This window comes from Neodiprion pinetum, chromosome 7 (genome assembly GCF_021155775.2).
Source record: "Neodiprion pinetum isolate iyNeoPine1 chromosome 7, iyNeoPine1.2, whole genome shotgun sequence".
Taxonomy (NCBI): domain Eukaryota; kingdom Metazoa; phylum Arthropoda; class Insecta; order Hymenoptera; family Diprionidae; genus Neodiprion; species Neodiprion pinetum.
The window spans coordinates 22,931,906-22,950,850 of NC_060238.1; the positions used below are offsets into that span (position 1 = coordinate 22,931,906).

The following is an 18,945-nucleotide window of genomic DNA, read 5'->3' on the forward strand; positions in this document are numbered from 1 at the left end:
GGCTTGTGCGAGAAAACTGTTGAGACGACCTGATAGAAATCCCGCTAGCATAATGCTGGCTGAAGGTAGATGTGGTACATTGACGTGCAGCTGGTAAACGAGTTTCATTTTACCGCAAGGCGACCAATATTAACACCATAAAGTCTGCCTTTGGTGAACGTCGTCGTCACCTTCCCAACGTCCCTATAAACGCACATTTCCCTGCACGCGGCACGCGCGATTCTTCTCCTCGCATTTTTCAAATCAGAAAAATATATAGCAGGGTTGTGAAATGGGATTATTATTATTATTGTTACTATTTTACCCTCTCCTCAACACGTCGTCGCATTGTACGTGTATGATTTACGGTGATAAATATGATTTCAGACCAAATGGAGAATGTCGTTGCTCTTTAAGCAACGACCTGCAATATAATGGCGGTCTTCTTTCGAATTTAATGAAATTTCCCTTTCCCGCGAAACGTTCAATGACACCAGACAGAGATATTCCAAAGTAAAATACGCACGCGCATTCTTCTTACGTGACATATCTCGCGTTTCTTACCCCCTGCAATAAGGGATGATTCATAAAATTGTTATGCACCCCCGATGGCAGGACGGTGATTCAGTGTAAAAAATTGCCCAAAATGAAGAGTGAAATTTTCTCGCACCCTGCACATTGCTGTATGTATAATATCCACGATCTTTTTTAAAATTGAAAAAAATCAAATCAGATGACGTTACCTGCCTGTGCGTGACTTTCGGAACAAGGATACAAAAGCAAAAAAAAAAAAAAAAAATAACGAAACATTGATGAAAGCGTGCCTCGTGCGATATTTTTTCATATTCTTCTCGGTACGATTTTGTTGTTTCTTTCCAGTTCTTTCAGTAAAAAAGAAAAACTTCACTCACTCCCCCCCGTGGTGAATTGAAAAATATCTAGCTGACGCGATCGAGCTGAATTGTGTTCGTGATTGCGAATCCCGCGGTTCCCGACAGGACGTTTAATTCTTCACCGAAGTAAAAGCGCCACGCGACTTTGTAGCTGCTGCTGCGCCTTCAACGTCAACTATTTTATTAATAGCAAACGTGACAGACCGTGGCTGTCCTACCTGGAAATAAATGGACGGCCTTTCGCCGTTCCGAGAACTTCGACACGCGAAATCCTGACGTTGTTTCACTTCCGACGCAGGAATGCAGGATCCTCATCAAGGAACGGAGAAAGAACAAAGGAAACGGGGAGAAACGTCGATACCCTACGGAAATCGAATTAAAACTGGTAAAGTGAACAAAGAATCGTTCAGTTCAGGAGGATTACAGTCAAATTGCCATTGTACGAAACTATAATAAAGATTGTCAACTTCGTTAGTCATTCCGAAGCTTCGGTACTTGCCATTTTATGACTGTAAGATTTGAGGATTGAAAAAATTCTACCATTAAACGGGTAATCGATTTGTAACGAAATTAGTTTTATCCTTTATTTATTCGCTGATTCTCGATTCGAGATCAAAAATTTGTCGCGGTTCCAAATTGACTGAGATAATTTATTCTGAAAAAATGGTATCTGAATCTCTCATCCCGCGTCCTGCACCGTAATCCGCATCTCCGCAGGTTGGTTTACAGTAAAAAGTTATTTCCAACATAGTCGAAACGGCATTCGTAGAGGAGAGCGAGCTAATCCAGCTGGATTACAGCTTAATAATTAACTCGAACCTGCAGACTGTAAGTAGCTTTCCTACTTCGCTTCGATGCCACAGGTGGATTCGGTCCGTGTATATTATACGCAGTATCCGAAAGTAGTTAGCCAAATCGATAACGGGAAGTTCGTCATCACCGTCTTCGAGAGGTGAGGCGATCGTTCTCTGAGGAAAAAAAAAACTCGGGTCCTGTTAATGATATAATTCACCGCACAAGCGAGTAGCGGAAAAAATCAAAATCATCGGATTTCCCAGGCATACATTATAAAGATCACCGAATCCAAAGCAGTAACAAGAAAGGTTTTTTTTCAGTTGCCATTAAACACTTTAAAAGGGTGAAACCACCCTTCATAGTTGGGCAGTTTTTTTTTTTTTTCTTCCTAATTGAGAATATTATACTTTTCATATCTCGTTATAAGAAGACTTTTCCCGTTGGTTTGGTTAAAAAATATTTCGTTCCTTTCGGTGAACTTTGGAGGGTGGTTTCAACCCCTCAAAGTGTCAAATGGTGGATGAAAAAAAAAAAACACGTGTCGCTTAGTTTTTAGTCTACTATAACGTGTTATAAAAGAAATGAAATCGGAGAGATCGAGCTGGGACGTCTTCCTTGTAAGACATCGACTCGCTGTTTAAGCTTCGCAGATTTCTCGAGATCCGCGCTCTGCAGCTGCAGCATAAAGCAATTAACCCTCAATTCCGGCCTGACGGAAACTGGGGAAGAGCGCGGAGTACAAGCAAGTGTCTCCAAGGAACTTGAGGGGCGGTAAAGATACGAAGAGAAAGAGGGAGGCGGCAGAGAAGAGATATTGCATTATTCAGACCGACAGTTTTCTCATGAATTTTCAACCCCGCAAACAAATACAGTCTCTGCCGTTTCCGGCTGTGCCGCTGCAGTTCGCGTTCGAATTACAGCTGCAGAGTCGCTGCTGGTTTATGGTGTTTTCATTATTCCGAGACCTTCTCCATTATGTAATTGTTTGCGATCTCATCGTCCCGAGCTGCTTCAACCTTTTGGGCGTTTAAACGTTCTTTGAACTCGCTGCTGCAGCGATACTTAATTCTAAAACTTTATACCGGAAGCTAGCGAACGGGCCTCTGCAACTGCTGACTGGGATAATTACTGGCTCAATTAGCCTAATGAATTTAATTACCTTCGGCAAACGCTGCCTCGGTCTCCGTACCGTCACTTCGAGATTAATCTTGGCAAATTTGATTACCGGTTAGAAATTGGCGGGCAACTACTGCTAAGCGTTCATTAATGCCGGAAACTTCTCTTAGGGGTTGAAAAAAGGCGGGTAAGAACAGGAAAACCGATATTCGTGGCCCGATTTGCGAAACGGAGATCAAAATTTTCACTGGAAGTTGGATGTCGAATTTCATTGATCCAAGGCTGAGGATTTGGAAACTTTCTTGGGTAAACCGCCTTGATCGGTGATAAAAATCCTTCGTAATTGGAGCCGTGCCAAATTGTGACGATTCTGAAATTTTCGAATACAACGTAACTTTTACCGTAGTTAGAAAAATCTTCATAAAATATACGCTGAACCGTAAGAAAAAATTCGAGAACTATGACTCTGTAAATATATTTCCTCGGCTGTCAAATCCGGAGCGAATTTCGTGAGAAGAAACTCCTTCGGCACGATGTTGCGGAAATTGCAACGGGGTTGAAAATCGTCAAAACAAATTTCCCGTGTCTTATGCGGATATCGTAACTTCCGGGTCGGAATCCTGGATCTTGAGCGGTCGAGGGTCCTAGAAAAAAGGAAGAAAAATAAGGGAAGAAGAGGAGTCGGGGAAAAGCGGAGGGTCGAAGGCGACGGGCTAAACACCAAACACGAAACACACCGACGGAGACGGCCTGCTGAAACATGGCAAAGACCCTTCCGTAAACCGATTTGCCGACACGAATGATTCGTTTAAGAAACCAGCGAAGATATTGGCCGGTGGCTTATTTTTCTCAGTGCACGGTGTCGAGCTCACAGGCTGAGACTTAAAACCCTGTTCAGACAAACCTTCGCAGATGGATTCTGCAGTTTTGTCAAACTTACGCGGATTTCGGCACCGATCCGAAAGGAGGATGATCGATTCTACAGAAATCAATTCTACAGAAATATTTGTTACAGAATACTTTCCTCCAGAAAGGAATTCGGGATTCGCGTCAGAAATAATCCTGCAGAAATTGTTCTACAGAATAGTATTCTGATTTTACACATTCAACACAAATGATTTGAATTAAATTAAATCAAAATTTCCGAAACTGACGATTAAATGTACGATTTTGGCGGTTCGATGATTGCTCTAAATATGTGTTACGTCAAACATAATCTGGAAAAAAACATTGTGCAGAAAAATTTACGTAGAATAAAAATTCCGTAGAACAATTTTTTTTCGAAAATAATTCATGCAGAATTATTTCTGATGTGATTCTCGAATGTCTTTTTGTGGAAAGATATTTCTGTAGAACATACTGTGCAGAATATTTGTTTCGTAGAATTGATTCCTGTATAACCCTGTAGAAAAACTACCACAAAGTTTAGCGAAAGTAATTTCTAGTTTTACATGATGTAAAATATTTTACCGTTTTACTTATTTTTTTATAATTGTAACCGAAAATATGATTTCATCTTCAAAGTGAAAATTAGTTTTGTACTAGATATTTTTTCTGAACATAGTCACTCGCACTATGTTTTCTTGTAATCATTGATACAAATCCACGCGCATGACGTATTCTAAAATAATAATGTAGTTAATTAAAAAGAGAACAAAAAAAAAAACAAAAAAACAAACAAAGCGAACGTCAATAAACGAAAATCATCCTAAATGGTTACTTGGACTACATTTTTTTGTAGTTCCAAAAATCTTCAAACTGCTTGATTTCACTAAACTTTTCTACTAACTGTAACGAATTAAAAGTTTTGTAAACGCGTTGCAGAAATTTTGACGACCAAAAATACAGACGAGCAAACTCGTAAAACAAATGAGCAGGCTTTGGTGCAGGGTCGAAATGGGAATGAAGTCGCGAGATGGAGACACAAACGCCAAAGCCTGTCTGTAACGAACACGGTGTAAGGAGAAAAAATAAGGGCGAAAGAAGGTGAAGAGCGCAACTTTTACGATTCGCTGTAAAAACAGACCCCATTGTTCAGGATTGTCCGTTCGATTTGTAAGGTCTCCTCCTCCCTCCCCTTGACCCTTGACTTCCTTTCCGGGAATCACCGGAAGTCAGGGCTGGTTCCGTCTTCCCGACCTCAAATCTCTCGCCGCGTTGGCTTCCATCACACTTTTCCATGGCTCATATCTCCACCTTATCTCGCACCCCTCGTCTGTCTTTTCCCCTGCCCGACATTTCTCTCCTTTTCTCACTTTTTGACGCTTCACCCGGCTTCTCGGATACCTCGCATTTTTCAGTTTTGCCTCCGGTGTTCAGTTTCCTTTTTTGACTCCCTCCCCTTCTCTCTCTCTCTCTCTCTCTCTCTCTTTATGTCTGTCTGTCCGTCCGCCTGACGGAGTGCGAGAAAAAGCGGTGACTGGAAATATTAACCCGGAAACGCGAGACTCATTTTCTCCCCATTTTTTACACGCCATTTGGTTTCTCTCTCTCTCTCTCTCTCTCTCTCTTTCTCTTTCTCCCGCTGTTTTCGAAACTCCGTTTCACCTTCCGCTGGAGGAGTTCACGGTTGTTGACGATTAGGTGATAAAGAGGCTTAAATTCAGTACGAAAATTCGGTGCTAATGAAACTGTCAACCGTTTAGAAAGAGCGGAGAAAGAGGGACGCTGCAAACTTCGCACTTTGACAAAGACACGAACTGAGAGCGCGAAGATGGAACGATGTAAATTTAACTTATCCTGCAACCGTGTTTGAAAATTTTCCACCGAAAATAGGTGTCGGACAAAGTTTCGGAGAACTGCGAGTTACACCGAGTCGTTCCGAAGACGTCTCCTCGCATTCTAAAATTTTTATACCCTAGAATTATTAACGAAAAACTGAGGGGAAAAAAATGACAAAAATCGAACACCACGTGGTGAGTGACGAAAGGTGGAGAAAATAAAAGTCGGCAAACCGTGGAAAATACGGTTATTGAAAAATCGACACCCTCTTATCTACGAACGGAGCTGAAAACGCGGTGAAAAGTTTCATCTCAAGGCTCTCCGAAAACTTCTTACACGTATTTCTACTGAAATAGCTTTCGTTGATCTGAAATAAAAACTGTAGATCACTGATCTGTGCATGAAAACAAAATGGCATTGGATTTTTCTTATTTTATTTAAATTCTTGCCATATATGTGTGAGAATATAATTTATTATAACAATTCCAAATCGTCATAGTTTTCTTGACATACATTCGCTTTGTTGGGTAAATAAGAAATATAAATTACAGCCTAACCTAACTGTTTAAAACATTTTTATTTTCAATTCTTTGCAGGGTTTGGGTTCATTTCTTCAAAATTCAGTTCAAGAGCTACACTGAGAAAAATTTCATTTGTGACGGTAACTAGAAAAATTGAGTAAAACAGGTATCGTTAAAAAAACTGTTTGAATATTTTTGGAATTACGAAAAACGAGGTACGCGTAAACATTTTGCGCTATTGTCGATCCCTTTTTTGGTAATTGCGACGCAAAATCAGTTTGCGAGGTTTCCTCTACGTTTATAATTAAATAAGGCTGTAACGTCAATTTATTCTTGCACAAGCGTTAATTTTTCGCAACAGTTACAAGAAAATATAGCAACAGTGATCGTAGTGAGAAAGAATAGTAACGGATACCAGACTTTCCGGTGACAGCTAGAAAACTAATTTTCATTTTCTACATAGAACTATGTTGTTCGATTTTGGTAAAAAATGAAAATAGTTAAGGACCGACCGGTAACCGGAACTAAAAATTTCTCTCAGTGTAGGGAAAATGTTACTTACGCGGAAAGTGGCGTCGAATCGAAAAATCCGATCCCTTCTACAACCGCATTACGAATATCTTCGAGGAAATTCGAGGCAAGTGTCCATAAAGCGAAAAACTGCGGTCGAGGATTTGCGCGTCTGATTCCTGAGAAGCACGAGTTTAGCCAGGAACGGTGAGTTTGCCGAGTTTGGGCGTTCGTCCCGGGACAACGCGGTATTTGAATAATGAAACCCGGCGGGTCCGCAGCTAGGCGCGGTCATTCCGGAACGACCCAAACCGAACCGCAAGCGGTGAAAGATTCAAGCCGAGAGCCACATATTGGCCGCTGACTCGGTGAAATAAATATAGTCACAGGGGTTGATACAGGGTGGATTCCGGGGAAGGAGCTCTTCAACTTTCATGTAAATCGGGGCGGCTGCATTCGGAGCGAGGCGCAGTGCGGAGCCTCAAACTCGGTAAATTTACTTTGAATTTATTTCGTGCTGTTAATATTCACCGCGGCCATTCGCTCGCCCGCCTGCGAACCAAGAAAGCCCGTGAACCTGGCCCCGGATACTTGATCTAATATAAATAATGCTCCCCGAGCGTATCGACCAGATGCGCATCTCCTGCAAGCTTTTTTGACAAAATTAATTATTTCTGTTTTGAATAATTATTTCAAAAGAGATTCCAGGGTATGTAGTTTTTTCTTCCAAATGACAAAATTAATCTCTGTTGTAATCTGGTGTAAACGAGTCATTGTCATCTCTTGTATTTTTTTAATCTTTTGCAATCCGTGTAATCACGAGCGATCGATGGTCCAGTCCCAAACACAGACCTTCGTGGAGCTTCAACTTCCGCTATTCAAAATCCATTTGGATGACTGACCGATCGAATGCGAAGATTAAAACCCAGAAAACACGCCAGGGAATCGGGATTCCGGTAAAGAAAATCTAACGGTATCGGTGATATCAAAGTGAAAAGCCGATTAAGAAGATAAACGTGATTAATAGGCGAAGTTAATTTGTTCGATGCGAATATCGTACCACTCGTTAAAAATTGTAAAAAGTTTAAGAGAGTTCGACGCTGATGATTGGTAGTTATTAAACGCGTTATAAATAAGTTCGTGAATCGCGTCTAGTGTACGTCATATACTTATCGTCTAATAAATTACTGATATATATATATATATATATATATATATATATATTCAAGCCAAACGCGTACAGTGTATGAAAAAGGTTGAATCGCCGTTAATTTCGCTGCAAAGGCATCTGGCAAAAGTTTAATTAGCGTTATATATCAAGAACGCGGCGAGACTTCAGGTTGTAAAAAGTGAAATAATTACTGCAGCCAAGAGTTATCGCGGGTATTTAATAGCCCTCTTCTCGCAACGCGATTGCTAAGGTGTAGAAATAATTCAGTCGAGGAAACGGATGAAAAAAAAAAAAAAAAAAAAACCCGACGAAAAGTCGTCGAGATGCGTTTTAGAAACGCAATTATTGATGGGCCCGATCACACTGTCAAAAATTCCGTTTAACATCGATGCCACGTGCATGTTATTTATTTATCATCGATTCCTCGGGCGAATGGTGAGAAAAACTGAAAGTCCGCTTATACTTCACTTTCGTACGAAATTCAGTAGCAATTACATCAATTTCGTTGCTCGCTGACAGAGATTTCTCACTTGTCAATTGTGGTTTTCGAGTAAATTATACGAATCGGGATAGAAAGTACCTCGCACCTCTCTAATTTTTTAATTTCCGCAATGATCAGTGAATGGAATGTATAAAAAATTACGAGACCATGGGAAGATTTGTATGATTTTTCTTATGCCGCTTTGCAAGCAGGGCTTGGGTTGAAACGAAACTTTTGGAAAAACGTGTCGATCTAGTAGATTACGCAACTAGTGCGCAAGGTAGGTAATTTCCGTACACGATGCGCACGCTATTTTTCGTAACCGAGGGCACAAAACTCAATTTTGCGTATCCAAACGAGTGTGCGAAGTATCACATTCCGGTCCTAGTGCGGGAACAATTACGTCAGTGCGGAAAATACTATTTTCCACACTCCATTGGCTACGCAGAAACGAATCTTGTGCACTTAGTTGAAAAAAAAAGTGTGCTCAATACGTGGGGGAATCACCTTTTTTTTTCACCTTCGGTATCGTATATAAGAAATATCAATGAAGGATCACTTGGCGGCACTCGGTCCTCTGTCTTGCACAGTGAGAAAAGTGAGAGAGCTTTCTCTGAATCCGAAAATCAGGGGTGGGATGAAAGCTCTGCGGCATGAAAAGCGTCCCACAAAACGGCGCATCTGAAATTAAAATCTAGCCCCGTTTTTATCTTTCCATTTTATTCATTCCTGACCACTAGCAACGCGGGATCCTCGATTACTTTCAGAGATTTGTTTTATTCCGTTACGCGCATCGGCGTTACGCCGCCCTTTTCGAAAATTTCGGGAAACAGACTACTTTTTGCTTCTGCTCTCTGTCTTATGCATGAAATAAAATAACAACGATAATGGCTAGTAAAAAATTACCGGGACGGTGAAAAAATGTGACGAAAATAATTTGAACAGTTCATTCGTCCGATCCACGGGACAACTTTTCAATGAATAAAGAAAAAGGCTTCTTTAGCCTTCTGCAATTTTTTTTTTTTTTTTTTTTTTTTTTTTTATCAAATACGGACGGCTATTCCGAATTAACAAGACGCGTCTTGGCACGTAATTTTCCGATTTGATGACCTTACGCCAAAGGAAATTTCGTCTCGGTAATGAAAGTTACCTTCGGCGCATAAAACAGCTCCAAGATGCGATTATTAGTTCTCAAAATAACAGGCAACGTGTTCCGTGTAGCTGATGTGCTAACAGGTATTATACGTGTACAGGTGAAATTTCGGGCGATTTTTTTTTCCCTGCAGATGACGATGATCACCGTGATCACGATCGCACCGCGGCGAAAGAAAGTCGCTCGTAAGAGAAACGAAACCGCGACTGGATTCGAAACCGCGTTTTTATTGATGGACAAATGAGAAGGCTAACGCATTATTTTCTACAGCAGGTACAAGACGTCTCGGTACCATTTTTGTCAATAACCATTCAAACCTGCTCTTTTACTCGTGAGAAAAATGACCTATTCATACATTTACGGTACTCATATCATCGGACAAGCTAATCGATACAGAACTTGCGGCTACGATGGATTTAAATTGGTAAAAATGTGAGCAATTACCGTTTAAAAATTTTTTCGAAACAGCAACGCGATTTTTGAGTGATGCTTTCGGAGGGTTCTACTGTTGTATCCGAACGTATATCAACAACGTACGTAATAACAACGCGATGCTGTAGGAGATTTGGAATTATGAAGAGGGTAAGAGGAGATGATCTTGGCTTGTCGTAACGTTTACACTCTACTCGTGCTTATACGGCGATGATGCCGTAGTGGCAATGAACTTGGAATCACGCGCGACACCGAAACGTGTAATAAATATGAGTAGAGAGGGTTATAACGCATGGCTCAGTGCTCGAGTGAGTGAGCAAGCGAGTGAGAGAGAAAAAGGAAGGATCGTATTATTTATACGTAAACGCCATTCTCGTGTTGGTGGCACGCATATGAAGACGATACGATTTACTGACTGGGCAGCTTTCTATTCCATTCGTCGCCACGGAACATGTGACTGATGGAAATGTTTGATTGTGGTAAGATGAAAAACTCGAATAATGTTTTGAGTAAGTATTTCCTTCTTCTTTTTTTAATCATATAAAATATATTCAACTTTACAAAATTTACCGCAGAGTTCAACGATCCAGTGTAACAATTTACTCAGTCTTGAAATCCAGTTATATTCATTGGTGGGGCCAAATTTGATCTCTCGAAACTCTGGAGCTTCATTTGCTGCGTTGGACGTTTTTAATCATTTGTGTGATTATTAATCGGACAAAATAACATTATACAAACTTACTATTCTTGGAGTTTTGATGTACTGTACAAGTTGAACAGAAATAATTTTCACTCGATTTCATCTTGATTATAATAATTATTTGGAGATAATATTCGTTGATTCAAAGTTGAGTTTGTAAATTGAATGATTCTGAGACGGAATAATCTGAACGAACTCAATCGACAAGCCGTCAAATACTTACGATAAATTGACACAAATGCGGAATATCAGCAGCCACGAGGATGACATTGAATACTTACACCTCTCCAAATAATGCGTTAATAACTATTCTTGTCGACTTGAAACATTTCCAAATTGTATTCAACTCCTTTTCTTCGTCTCGTTCACTCCAACGACAAATATTCCATGAAATTCTTATTACAAAAGGATTCAACAGTACTATCATCGAACGTAAAGGAATTTTGAAATAATCATTTTGTCGAATTATTTTCTGGGAGAACAATTGATTGGACCAATTATAATTGGCCGTGACAGTGAACTCAACAAATGACGATTTTATTCCATCAGATCACCGTTTCGGTCGATGATTAATATTCATCGTTCGATGTCAATCGTTTTTTTTTTTTTTTTTTTTGTTTCTGTTTATAGATGAATCAAACCTCCCAACGACTTACAGACTTTGGAAATCGCATGGAATCAAATATAAAATCGCGTCAGGTAAGAGCGTTGGATGATCGCACGGCTTCGATGACAAATCAGTGACGAAGATTTAATATGCATGAATTTGTATACGCGGATGTAACGAATTATCTAAAACTATATCACAACGGCTCGTCCGTTACTTAGTCGACACATTCGGATCTTCGACGATTGCAAGGTATCTGACAAAATAAAAAACTGCGATAAATTCAGGAATCGTCCGACTTTCCAAACCTGGAGGCCATTCGAAAAGTGCAATTTTGCAGTGCTACGAGCGGAAATAAAGTTACTGAGAGTTAACAATCTCTTAAATTTATGCAGGCAATTAACGGTTAGAATTAGTGAATATTAAACGTGTGTATATAATTATTGAAAATTCAGGCTCACGTTAAAATTGATTGAAACACCGGAAATTGTGCAATTTTTTAAATGATTCGGTGATTTCAGTCTACCCAACATAAGTTCGTGACCACGACATTCTTTTAATCACCGTATTATTCCTGCCAAGTGCTTCTAAATTCTGATTATAAAATTAGTTGCTTCGGTTTGAGATTGAAAACGATGTTTTCTTTCATTATTACTTAGTCTAGTACCAGACAAGCGTCATCGAGGATTAATATCATTCTTTTGTACTGTATCGTCGAAATATTTGTGTTCCTTGTTGGGATTTAATGCAGTTTCGGACAAAACCGTTGGTTCGCGGATTAGTCACTGAATCTATCTATAAAAAAATGATGCACTTCACGCGTGAAAACGAATAGCATTTCTATACAACCCAGAAGATCACAGCCTCGAAAATTATTGTGAATTGAATCTTAATCAAATATATCAATGACGTATCGCCCATAGATCGATTTATCTCATCTTCAATAAGCAACTGCGTGTAACCTGATTCTAAAATAAGTTTTTTTCTTTCTCTTACGTGTTACGGTTAATACCCTCCATGAATTCCTGATTTTATTCACGAATAAAATTTAAATATCACGAGCTTTACTAGGTGGGTTGTATTAAAAATTTTACGACATCGACGTATTTCGCAGCACCGCACGAACGACGACTCCGTCAATTTTCCGTCATCTCTTTTTCCCCCCTGAAGCACTACTCGATGTGATACTGCTTGCTTCACTTGGCGATATTCTGAATTGGCGAATAATCCGTACCGCAGCTTGAAGCTCTGAGCTTCGTTATAACGATTAGAAATTCGGATTCTGTGGAGTCTGATGACTCGAAATTGTTGTATTTTATAATATACGAGTCAATCACTCAAGCCGAGCATTGAAGGCAGATTTTTGAAGAATCAGAGCAAAATAAAGAAAAAAAAAAAAATGCTTCAAAACTATTTTGAACCGCGGCTTGAATAAAAAATAAAAAAAAAAAAAATGGATACACCATTTTTCTTCCCTTCCGTTTGATCGGAGGGTTAAATTTGAAGTGAGGATCACCCGATTCAAGGGATGATCGTGCAGGCGTGCCGTTCGCTTCAATAAAATAATCCATCACCGAGGTGAATATTGACGAGCATCACTTTGCTAGAGCGTATGCTGTTAATCGAATTTCGTGCGTCTGCATTTTTTGAAAGTAGCAGCTGAACGAACCGCTTGAAATTTGCATCCGGGGGTGAACTGTCAAAAGATCCAAAGAGACGTCGACGAGCCGCACGAGCTGACGAGGAGACGCGGTGTAAATGAGTTGCGGAAAAAAACTAGGAGAGGAGGAAATAACCGCCGCCGGGAACTCATCCATCAATTCTCATTATTGCCGATCACGTCGAAGCACGAATTCGACGCAGCAAAGCAAAGACTGTTGCCAAACTTGTGTAGGAGTGAAATCGTGGTATTTCTTGTTCTTCTTAACAACACTCCCTCTTTTTGTAATATTTCAAGACAGGGGGTGGTCACTCATAGATCGGGTGACAAGCGATTGCTATGATTTTTAATTATTTCAAATGATTTGAGGTGATTTGAAGCGATTTTTTAGCGACTGCCTTCCAAAGTCATTCAACAACATTCGACAAGTAAATAGGCGTCCGATTTCAAGCGATTACAGGGGATCTTGTACGATTTCACGTAATTTTAAGGGATCTCCCACGGTTCTTTAAATTCCATACGATTTCAAATGATTTTGTGCAATTTCAACCGATTTCAAATGATTTCGAGCGATATCAAAGTAACTGCTTTCTAAATTGGTTTGCGATTTCAAAAAGCGAATACTCGTGAAATTTCACGCGATTTTAAGCGATTACACGCAATTTATCGTGATTTCAAGCAATCTCGAGCGATTTTAAAGCAGCTGCTTTCCAAAGTGGCTTGCGAGTTTAACAAGTGAAAAAGCTGTGGTGAAAATCCGATAAGAAAATAAATAAAAATTTATCAAATTCTAGAATGATTTTTCAGCTGATTGACGATCACAAAATTGGCAATTTGTTTTCTCTCTTCTCTTCTATTGTGTAACTATGATCTCATTAATTCAGACGATACTTTATTTTGGCCTGCTTAACTCGACTTTTTCACATTTTGATTTCTCTGTCAATCGATTCTCACATTTTTTAATCTTACGAGATATATTTTCACATCTTTGAAAATTTGTTATTATGCTACTTCTACCACCATTATCTCCAAACCGAAAGGCTCCGGAATAATGACAAGAAACGTTTCTCGCTAAGAATTTATCAGATCCATTATGCTATACGGTAGTTGCGTGATGGGTAAAATATTGCGCAAGTGATTTGAAATTACATTAGCATGCTTTATTGGTCATTACAATATTATATTATCTTATAGGCCAGAATCGTTCAGGTTGGTTGTAAGCAGTATTCAATCCAAGGTTCCAAAAGTATCGATACAACAATTGGATTCCTGCAGAAGTTGGCTTCCGAAAGGATTTATCCTTCGTCCGAGAGTCCAGCTGTAGAAAATAACGAACAAAACAATGAATATGCCAACGATAATTTAAACCGATTATGGATAAATCTAAAAATTTTTACGTCAATAACTGACTGCTAGTATTCTATGCTTATTGCTTACCCTGACTGGAACCATCGCCGTATCCACCCAAACCTGTAACAAAAACGGTTGCAAAACGTTAAAAAAATCACGATAACCAGACGGTAAAATGACAAGTGCGGAATTTAATATTCCGATACTACTGATATCAGATATAATTATTCAGACGATTTTCAGCGATTTGGCAAGTGCCGATTTCAGCCATACACTGAGAGAAATTTTTAGTTAGGGTTACCGCTCAGTCCTCAACTACTTTCAATTTTTACAAGAATCGAAAAATATAGTTCTAGGTAGAAAATGAAAATTAGTTTTCTAGGTGTTACCGAAAAGTCTAGCATCCGTTACAATTCTTTCTCATTACGATCACTGTTGCTATATTTTCTTGCAACTGTTGCGAAAATTTAACGCTCGTGCAACAATAAATTGACGTCAAAGCCTTGTTGAACTAAAAAAATAGAGTGAACCCTCAGTAACTGATTTTGCGTTGCAATAACCAAAAAAGGATCGACGATAGCGCAAAATGGTTAGGCGTGCCTCGTTTTTCGTAATTCCAACAATATTCAAACAGTTTTTTTTAACGATACCTGCTTTCCTAAATTTTTCTAGTTACTGTAACAAATGAAATTTTTCTCAGTGCAGTTATTTACTCACTCGAATCAGAAGCCTCGATGACAGCGTAGAGTTGGAAGAAGGCCATTACGGCGAAAACTGCGGTAGCGAGTAATTTCATTTTGAATACGGTAGAAGTATTTCGGCAGAAACGATCTAGTGACGATGAGGTCGAAGATTCTGCTTTCATACCAATCCGGTGACCTCCAAATCGGTTAGATTGGTCAACACAAGTGCGAATTCAGACAGGAAGGCGGGTAAATTTCGAAGTTTACGCATCTGTTATAATTGTATTGCGCGTCTCTTCCTCGAGATCAACTGGTACTTCGCGCAAGGGATCGTAGTAGTACCAGAGTGGCCAGCTCAACCCTGGTACCCCAAATTTCAGGCAATGCTCGTTGCAGAGCCCACTGTCTTCAAACCTAACATTAACTTAATAATTTGTTCTAACAGGGAACCTCACGCAATTTGGCAGAACATTTCCCTGGTTGCCGGAAAGCTATCGAACAGGCATTCGAAAGGAGAAAATTACCAGAAACAGCAATCCAGATCATGACATCATCCGTAAGCGAATCGTCGCTTAAACAATATGACGGCGCGTTAAAACGCTGGTGGATCCATTGTACCGAGAATAACATTTCTCCATACGAAGCAACGGTGTCAGATATTTTAAAATTCCTCGCAAAAACATACGACACGGGAGCCTCCCATGGGTCGCTCAACACCCTCAGATCCGCAATTTCGCTTATTATCGGGCCGGAAGTGGGACAAGATCACCATATCAAAAGGTTTTTCAAAGCAGTACACAGCTTGAGACCAACGAGACCAAAATACGATTCAATCTGGGAACCAAAGATTGTTCTTAATTATTTCAAGTCTCTGCCAAAAAATGAAAATCTCTCGCTGAAAGATTTAACCATGAAACTGATTACCCTGCTAGCCTCAATCACGGGACATAGGATGCAAACATACTCAAAAATAAACGTCGAGAATATTCAAAGAGTGGGAAATGCGTTCGAGATTAGAATCCCGGATGGAATCAAAACTACGGGTGCTAATCGAAAACAGCCGCTATTAATCATACCCTTCTACGCGGAAGACGAAAAACTTTGTTCGGCATCAGCCTTACAAAACTATCTGGAGAGAACAAAAACCTCAAGAGGCTCCAAGATAGATCTCTTCCTATCGTTCAAAAAACCATTTCAAGCCGTCTCATCGCAAACCCTGAGTCGATGGGTCAAATTAACATTGAAAAATAGCGGAGTAAATACGGACAAATTTACAGCACGCAGCACACGCCACGCATCCACGTCTGCAGCGAAAAGAAACAACATCGATATAGAAACGATAAGAAAAACTGCAGGCTGGACAACGGGATCTGAAACCTTTGCAAAATTTTATCATTTAAATGTCAGTAGAGATAAGGATTCTTACGCACGAGCGATCTTGAACTCGCAATAACATTAGTAGTGTTAAGACACAACGTATAACACAAAACTAATAAATAATATTGGTTGCCGTTATTAGCTTTAAACATCTACCAGTTGATCTCGAGGAAGAGACGCGCAATACAATTAAATGATTAAACGAACTTACCAAGTGAAGTTCTATCATAATTGTATGAAGCGCCTCTTCCGAGATGATCAACACCCACCCAAAAATACCCATCTAATACACGATTACATACCCCTAATACAACGGCAACGCTTTCAAAGAATGTCTAGATCTAGGAAACAAAGGTGCAGGGCCGATTTTTTCGATATATAACTATGAAATATGTGGCGACATCGGTGTGGAGTAGGGGCACAGAACTTCGCTTGGTAAGTTCGTTTAATCATTTAATTATTCATGGATCATTTTTCCGCACACGTGGACTGGGATTATTATTTCACATATAACAGCTGGACTTACTCTCGTTTCTTCGAATCCGAGTCGTTATTGAAATCTATTCATAATTTCTTTGTTGGCAAAGGTTGCGTAACACCGTTTACTTATTATTTTTCCCTGAATACACTGGGTTGAAATTTTTTATCATTACACAGAAATGATATTACGTAACACGGTTGCAGGCAGACAGTTATGATCGTGAACAAGGAATAATTGTAACACAATTTCATATCGGTTACGCAATTTTATTATACCCGTCGTAAAAGCACCGCGTTAAATGAATGTGATACATTTTTTTCAAGAAACGCTAGCTGTCATTGTCTCCGTTTCGTTCAGTCTGAAAATTCTAATGGTTTATCAGCAATCAAGGATCTCCACAATTAAGGAGGTTCTCTGCCAAGCGATTCCGTCGCCCATCACGGCGTAAGGATCAATTAAATAAAACGAAATAGGCATTCGTTAAAAGCCGGGAGTAACGAGATCCAATCTGATTTCGATCCCATTTAAAACAGCTCGTCGAAGCGAGTCCTGATTTCAATTATTTCAGCGCTACAGAAGCGGATCCTTTTTTCATTTTTCTGAACCAGAACCGCGATCGCGAACATAACAACGAATCGCTTGTGTCGCATGCAACTCGTGCAAAACACGTAATAAAACGGTTCTGGTCTGTTCGAAACCGAAAATTCAAGATTATCGGAGAAACTTGGATGGTAAAAAAAGAACTTTTCGTCCTTCTTTCTCTGGTTTTTTGTGCTCAATTTTCTCTTCTCTTTCTTTTTCTCTTCAGCGATTCCTGCAGAAGCATTAGCAATTCTTATCATATTTAACATTTCCACTATCCAACTGACTCTCGGATCTCTTTTAGCCTCCGCTTTACGAAGAGATGAGCCGCCACGGTTCAGCTACCCTTATAAAACCCACCACGCTACTCATCCCTCGGCTCGAAAGACCGAATACAGAGAAAGAGAGAGAGAGAGAGAGAAAATCAGTGCCTCCGTAAAGAGACTGTAATCAAAGTCCCATGAAATTTATACCTCTTACGTAACCGAGATGAAAAGTATATCAGTCAAGATTTCTGCACAAATTTTATTCCGAATGTAGCAAAAGATCGTTCCGCGATTATTTAAATTGACTGTAAGATCGCTATCAAAAAATAGAATGCCAGTTACGTGTATTACAGATTTGTGTGCAATTATCAGTCATAAAAAAGTGGTCAACGTACACGAGCTTTCCAAAAATCGAAAGTTCATCGAACTGCGGATGAATTTTTAAAAATACTGCAAGAATTCATATATCGATAAGTTTGAGAGCGTCGAAATTTTTCAAACAAATATTTGAAATCCTGATTGACCAGTTTTAAAAAAACGAAAAACCAAAGTTTCTCCGTTATTCCAGTTGTTGTTATTTTGTTTGTTTTTTTTCTGTCCACAAGTGACCAAAAGTTCCGACAAATGTTTGTCTGTGTCTGTGAATTGAAAAACTGATTGGATCTCTGAATAATGTTATATTCGTTATACATGTAATCGTCTCGATGTGTGCAATTGTACAGTTCGGAGAATTTTGAAATCCACGAATCTCACTAATTTCCTAATCTTTCACGAGGATCAACGTGATATAACGTGAAGCGATGGGGCGGGGTTGAAGTTTCGAATTTGAAAAGTTCCGAAGGCGGAAGTGAAAGCGGAAATAAAGAAATCAAACTTTTACGAAACAACAAAGTTTCGAATGATCGGAAAGCCAACGGCTTAAAGTTCCGAAAATTCAAGTTACGATAGAGCAAAATGCCGAAAAATAAACTTTCGATAGAGTAAAATCTTCCGAAAATTGAAAATTAATTTTCAGAGCTACGCCTTGTCCGTATTCTGTCCGTTCGGAATTTTTTCCTTTTGGAACATTGAACGTCGGGTTTCGGACGCTTTGAAACTTGGATGTTTCGTCAAAGTTTGATTCAATCACTTCAAGTTTGGCCAGCAGAAAATTCTGATTTCAGCGCTTTCGAAACTTTTCAAATTATCGAATTTCAGTACAGCCCCAAAGCGTCGATATTCTTTCTCCGAAATTAAATCTCAGTATCAGCATTCGGTGCACGTATTCAGCACGTCGAGTATCGCGAATGCACATGTGAATATACGTATAATCTTAGTAGTATACAATATTACACGGTGACACGCGACTCGCGGCGATATCGCTGCGAAATTAACTTGTAAACGAACATGCAGGTACGCGCACGCGTTATCCGTGAAGAAATTTCTAATATTTCACCCCTCGTTACCCTCTCTGCATGTGACCATAAT

General features: G+C 39.6%; 1 long non-coding RNA gene across 1 annotated transcript; it reads right to left on the reverse strand.

Annotated features, from left to right (window-relative positions):
• Positions 1-13,877: 13,877 nt before the first annotated feature.
• LOC124222800 (uncharacterized) lies at positions 13,878-14,942 on the reverse strand. The gene is made up of 3 exons (XR_006884117.2): positions 14,807-14,942; positions 14,177-14,209; positions 13,878-14,057 (listed from the first exon to the last, which is right to left on the reverse strand). It is a non-coding gene; the product is annotated as an uncharacterized lncRNA (long non-coding RNA).
• Between the last annotated feature and the right edge of the window lie 4,003 nt (positions 14,943-18,945).